This window comes from Tenrec ecaudatus, chromosome 4 (genome assembly GCF_050624435.1).
Source record: "Tenrec ecaudatus isolate mTenEca1 chromosome 4, mTenEca1.hap1, whole genome shotgun sequence".
Taxonomy (NCBI): domain Eukaryota; kingdom Metazoa; phylum Chordata; class Mammalia; order Afrosoricida; family Tenrecidae; genus Tenrec; species Tenrec ecaudatus.
Genome location: NC_134533.1, coordinates 67,592,000 through 67,597,542, shown reverse-complemented (window position 1 = coordinate 67,597,542; position 5,543 = coordinate 67,592,000). Strand labels below are relative to the sequence as shown.

General features: G+C 38.8%; 1 pseudogene; it reads right to left on the bottom strand.

Moving 5' to 3' along the window:
* Positions 1 to 1,034: 1,034 nt before the first annotated feature.
* On the bottom strand, positions 1,035 to 4,276 carry LOC142445896 (ras GTPase-activating protein-binding protein 1 pseudogene; annotated as a pseudogene).
* Positions 4,277 to 5,543: the final 1,267 nt, after the last annotated feature.

The following is a 5,543-nucleotide window of genomic DNA, read 5'->3' as shown; positions in this document are numbered from 1 at the left end:
ATTTCTAATAGTGCATCTTTGCATGCACCTAATGTATTTTACTCTATGTCAAAAGGAAACAATTCTTTTTATTTTATATTTTAGAATGTTTGTTTATATTATTTTTCCTTAAACATTTTCCAACATGAAATCAAAGATAAGTAGAAGGCATAACAGTCTTGCTATTTCTTGTCTGTCAGATTTGGAATGTGTGGGTGTGTGTGTATTTATAAATACAATTTAAAATCAGAAAAACTACCTCAAGAAGAATAATAGTTCCAGAGAAAAGCATATCCGTTGCAGCAAACACATTTAAAACCTGTCTCTCACTATTTTAACTTCAATAGTAAAATAAAAATAGGTCTTGATATTTTTACATAAAAAGAAAAAACTTTAATATTTTTGTTTCAATTCTAACCATACCAGCCAGAAACAAAATTGTCGATTTTCACACAACACTTTTCCATTTCCATCAAAATGGCAATTTTCCACAACAGATGGTTGTCATGACTCCCAAAAGAAGAAACAATTTCAGCTTTTCCTGCTCTCAAAATGTTTTTTTTATCAAATCCTGTATTTCAGGCAGATTTTTCAAACACTAAAAATTAAGTAAGAAATATTCTAATGAATGAAGCATAATAAACGTTCTTCATAAGTAAGACACATCCCTTCGAGGAAATGGCTGTTTTAAAAAAGTCCAGTTTGTATATGCAAGAAAATTCAGGTTTTTTTCTTCTTTTTCAAAAAGGAGTTTTCCTGAAATACCATTCCAAAAAAATTGGAAATGAATGATTAAAAACCAGGAGGGAAAAAGGGAAAGTTCGTATATACCATGAACACAAAAAGGGAAAAAAGTGTCCACACTTAAGTGAGTTATAACAGATTAGGGTCCTGAACTCTTCTGCATTGTTCAAATCAGTGAGGAAATAGCCACTGCCTCAGAGCAATGCCAGCTCTTATAACAAATCCTTGTTCGGCATCTGTCTCCCCGAGAGGCCTGTCATTCTACCCTTCAGTGCACATGTGGGCCGCGAGGCCCCAAAGGCAGTGTATCATCAGTTGGCCCCTTGAGTCTTTTGGTCTACATTCAGCTGTAGTACACCTTTGAATATGATAAACGTGCTGCTAAGAACCTTCTGAACTGGTTCAGTCATCAAATGCAACAAAACCCAAATTAGGTCCTTTTCCATACCTGTTGATAGTCAGCAATACCGTGTTTACATGATTTTAAAAGAAATCTTTAAACTCTGATTTTTGTACCTCATGAAGCAGGTTCCCAATGAAGAGTGAGAGACTTTTAGAGTGTCACAAGTCTTTGAAACTCAACATCACTTTGCTCGCCAGAAACAAACTGGTCAAGAGACCGTCTGTGGAAGAATATGTGTAGTTTGTTCTTGCACCCTTTGAGCCCCCTGAGGAGTCTATGGTGCAATCTGGAATTCAGATTTACACTCAAGACAGAAATATGAAACTGGGATTTTCTCATGGCATTGGAACTAGTGCTCCACTGGGTGGAAGGTACTTACTGGTCACAGATGGCCAAGAAAATGTCTTTGTGTCTCCCTCCACTGTGTGAGCCCAGTCAGCACGGCCGGGGGAAGAACCCTGAATATCCTCAGGGACAGTTCCTTTCTTTTTCCACTTTAAAACTTTAAAATCATTTTATAGATATCATAACATTCTATAGTTCAATCACACCAGGCAGTATTGTATAATTGCTACCACAATCAATTTCAAAACATATTTTTTCTTTTTGAACTCCTTCTTGAATCAGATTCCCATTATCCCCTCCCTCCTCCAAACTAGCCCCAGCTGGGGACCCCCTTTCCCCCCTATAATAGCTTTGTTTTGCCATATCTTAAACATTACAATACATTGATATTAAATCTTACCTCAGTACAATAATGGTTTGTTCAAATAGTGTGGTATTGTACGACACTCACCTCCCTAACATAATCTCTGAAGACAAAATGGGTAAATAAGAAAATGTGATGAAGAAAGCTGATGGTTCCTGGCTACTAAAGTTATATAACCTGGGGGCTTTAATTACGATCTAAATAAATGGCCATCTAGCAAGGAAGCAACGAAGCTCATTTGGAAGAAGTGCACCAGCCTATGTGATCATCAGGCATCAACGGGAAGAGGTATCAGAAGCTCAAGAACAAGCAATCAAATTGATGTGAAGGCCAAGGATATAATGGAGAACCCAAACCCACGCGTAAGCTAATTGGACAGTCCCCCTGGCTTAGAAGGACCACACAGAAAGGATGATAAATCCAGGGTGTGGTATGGCACTGTTGAACCCACATAACTATCCTCTAGTTCTCTAATATTTCCTCCCCTTAATATTATGGTTTGCTTGTTTTACCTCAGTAATCATGTTCGATTTGTGTATGTTCATTTGTATAGTGAGGCTCACCCAGTACATGAAAGTCAAGATAGAGAACTCTTCAGAAACAGGAACCGGAGTGTTCCCTGAGGGCACAGGAAGAGTGCAGGGGGGCAAGGGGAATAGGGAGCTGATGGCATTGATGACTGTATAATACCATTTGATGGTTTCTCTGTTAGACAGGGTTCTCTAGAGAAACAAAACCAGAACGCTAATAATTATATATTTATATATATACATATATTTATATTGATAGATAACATAAGAAATAAACAGTTACTTAATCTATAAAGCAGCACAAATAAATGCTTCAGTGCAACTCACTTCCGTGAGACAGCTGTGAAACACTGACAGTCCTTCAAGTCTTGAGGGACTCTGGGTAGTCCTCTGTAGAGCAATTCAGGTTATCTGGCCACAGACAGCAAACAGCAAGGCAGGTAGGTCACCAACAGTCAGCCAGATGACAGAGTCCAACAGTTCCCAGCTCAAGAGATGTATATTCCAATAGTGTGGCAAAGCAAGTCTTGAAGGAACCTCAAATTACAGCGACACAGTCTACGGGTTAGGTGTCCCATAGGCAGGGTAGCTTGCAAATCGAAGCACAGAACAAGCAAGGCAGCCACACACTGGTCTGATCATCAAAGAGCAAGAGACAAGAGACATTTATCTTTGACCTTCAATTAACCACACATGTGTTCATTGGCCAGGTTGGCACAATAAACCTTAACTATCTCAGGTTCGAAGAACAGAATTGTATGTGAATGGATGTATTGGAATGTGTAACATAAGGAGTTTATTTTTATACAAGTTCGAAGTTTTCCTTTAGGATTTCAGATACTGACTCTTGCTCTGATTCTGGTTCAGGATGGGGCTCTTTTTCAGGTTAGGATTCCTCTAAATCAGTGGTTCTCAACCACTGTGGGTCATGACCCCTTTAGGGCTTGAATGACCCTTTTACAAGGGTTTCCATATTTGTTATGGTTTTAGGAACCAAGACACCAGACATCTACCCGTCTCCAGGCAGGTCTGTCCACATGCAGGTACGCCCATCTATGAGCGCCTGGCGTGAAGACTGTTACCCATGCTACACCAGGCTTCAAGACAGAATTTCATTTATTTTTAATTAGAAATAAATATGTCACATTACATAATTATATATTGTTTTGTGATTAATCACTGTTTTAATTATGTTCAATTTGTAACCGTGGAAACACATCCAGCATATCAGATATTTACATAACTATTCATAACAGTAGCAAAACTACAGTGATGAAGCAGCAATGAAAATAATGTCATGGTTGGGGGTCACCACAACACGAGGAGCTGTATTAAAAAGTCACAGTATTAGGAAGGCTGAGAACCACTGCTCTATATGCTCTTTAGAGTCATTGCTGTCAGTCTGATCATCGAACTCCGCATCAGCATCACCTCTGGTGTCTTCTGTCTTTCTTTAGGCTCCTCTACTTCTTCGTTAGATTCCTCCTGAGACTTAGAGACAATGATATCAAATATTTTGTTTTGGCATCTGAAGATATCATCATGAACACAGACTTTATTTGCCACAGAATCCTCAGGCACAGGACAAATGTGCATGAATCTCCTCAAAGTCTGGTTGTTATAGGTGATCAGTCCCTTCACGTGGACAACCATACCGTCATTTAGAGTAGCATGAGCATCAACATGACAGATCTTAGTGGCAGTTGATCAAGTGTTGCGATATCATTTTCCTATGGATTTCATTTTGTCCTTAGCATCTACTTGCCTTCCATTTGAATCCAAACCTCCATGGACATAAGAAGAGTTGTTGCTGAATCTGTGCAGCATGTTTGGGTCCTGGTTCAACAGTATATAATACAGTCTCTAAAATTCCTGCCAGACCAGCATGGGGCTAGGCTTCCCCATAATCATTGCTTAGGTGAATTCAATCTTCACTGCTGAAGGTCAGAGGAATACATTTTGTTTTCCAGTAGGGTTGATGGCAGTAAATTCTAATGCATCTGTGCCTACCAGGAACAATTCTTTTTAATCTTTCTGCACAGCATTAAAGATCTTGAACACCAGAACTATTATGAAAACTGAGCCCTGGGTAAAAATAACCTTGTATATTGTAACTTGGAATTACAATGAGTTTCAAATATAAAAAAATATTACATACATGCTAATGAGAAATGGTGTCTTGGTAGTTGCACACTGGGCTGCTAATGACAAGGTTAACAGTTCAAAACCACCAGCTGCTCCATGGGAGAAAGATGAGGCTTTCTATTCCCATAAATAATTATAGTCTTAGAAACCCACAGGCCAGTTCTTGCCAGTCCAACATGAATCAGAATTGACTCATTGACAGTAAGCTATTTGTTTTGTTTGTTTGTTTGTATGTTTGTTCTTATTTTAATGAGAAGTGGAAGGAAATTAAAAAGGAAAACAGAGAACCAATAAATCTGTGCAGACTTCTAATCACAACAAGCATTTTAACTGCAAAAAAAGAAAAATGACAAACTACCAAAAATAAATAAGGAAATAAAATAGCTACCTGAAGTATTCCACAAAGCAAACAAATCAAGCATGCTGAAACAGGGAGTCACAACTTAAATGAGAGCGTGAAACAGTTCTTATTCCACTATCCTCCCACCTATAATTTTCTTCCATTGACTTGAGAGCAAGCCTGCAGCACTTATACACCAATTGGACAGGCAAACCCTGCAATATATATCTTACCCTTTCTGACCCCGAGACCAGGCTGAAGAGTCTTACCAGCAGAAATATAAGAAATAAATTCTCTGTTTGTTCTATAGCCTGCCCAATAAGTTCCAGTGCCTTGGGTCCCGGGTACATTTAAAACAAAAATAGCACAAGTGGGTGATTTTGAAGACAGAGATTTATTTTTCTAATGGTTCCAGAGGGAAAAGTTAAAATAAAGGTCCACTGTCTCTTTGGAGCTCGTCTCTCTTTTCCTCACGTCCTTGCCTTGGAGACCATTCTCAATATCATCTCCGTCTTCCCTCCCATCCTCCATGCCACCGTGTGTTGGTATCTGTGCCTGCGCTCGTGCTGCTTTTAATATAACTGAAGTGATTGTGTTTAGTTGAAGTCACTGATATGACCTCAACTGACTCATTGATGCTTCATGTTGAACAGCAATTAAACCAGCAAGAAACATGATAAGTCAGAAATGAAG